The sequence below is a fragment of the Magnolia sinica genome, chromosome 15 (assembly GCF_029962835.1).
Source record: "Magnolia sinica isolate HGM2019 chromosome 15, MsV1, whole genome shotgun sequence".
Classification (NCBI taxonomy): Eukaryota; Viridiplantae; Streptophyta; class Magnoliopsida; order Magnoliales; family Magnoliaceae; genus Magnolia; species Magnolia sinica.
In genome coordinates, this window is record NC_080587.1 from 72,993,224 (window position 1) to 72,994,427 (window position 1,204).

The following is a 1,204-nucleotide window of genomic DNA, read 5'->3' on the forward strand; positions in this document are numbered from 1 at the left end:
TTAGTTTAAAGTTACTCTAATTATTGATCATGAGTGAAAGTCAATCGGAATATGCGGGCATGTGAAAACTCGTCCACGTCCATTTTTATTATCTTCACACCCGAAAACATGGAATCAGAATTTTCATAATCGGGTGTTGATTTTCAGGGCATGACGCATCCACTCCATTCATCAGTTGCACCTCTTCAATTTCACTATATGGGCCGACATGGGTCACCCAACAGGGAACAGTTCGGATGTGGATTGACCATTAAAACCTCACTGATAGCCATTAGGGCCCACTTATTTTTGTTTGCCATCCAGCCATTGGATCTTTTTCATTATTCACCGTACTCTGCCGGAGTATCTAAGTTTTTCTCTAACCAAAATTCCCTATCTTATTCAGGGCAAAATGACAAAATCAGCTATTGAAGTCGTCTTCATAGTGCAATTTCAAGAGGCGGTTCTGCTGTAGAATATGCTTATTCTACAACTAAGTAGGGCCCACCCTGACGTGCGCATGACGTCCACTCGATCCCCTATATGAGACTCAAAAACGTGTTCGATCCAAAACTCATGTAGGCCACACCATGTAAAAAATCATAATGAAACCCCTAAAATCTGTTCGAATGTCCCACCTCAGTTTTTTAATCGTCTTCTTTTTGGGGGTTATATCCACGCAGTCCATCCGTTCAGCCAGCTCATTTTAGGGCCTAAGACCAAAAATGAAGCAGATCCGAAGCTTAAGTGGATCACACCACAGGAAACAGTAGGGATAATCATATCCACCGTTGAAATCTTCCTAGGGCACACCGTAATGCTTATTTGACATCCAAACTGATGATAAGATCACACCGACCTGGATGAAGGGAAAAAACAAATATCATCATGATCCAAAACTTTTGTAACCTTAAGAAGTTTTTAATTTAGGAAGTCAAGATCACAAATGTTTCGCGTGGTGTAGTCCACTTGAGTTCTTTATTTGCTTCATTTTTGGGCTCAGGCCCTAAAATGAGCTGAAAATAAGGATATAAGGCATCACGGTGGGCTCCACAGCGCCCAACACCACCATAGAACCGGACGAATACACCATTTGTTTTATGAGTTTTTTCCAACGGTAAATGCTACCTTTTACCCATTCTTTTGCACACGCTCCTAAGCCTTACTTTCCAAAATTAAGCCATTATGTACGGACACACTGTTGGTAGAAGAAAATACCATTGCA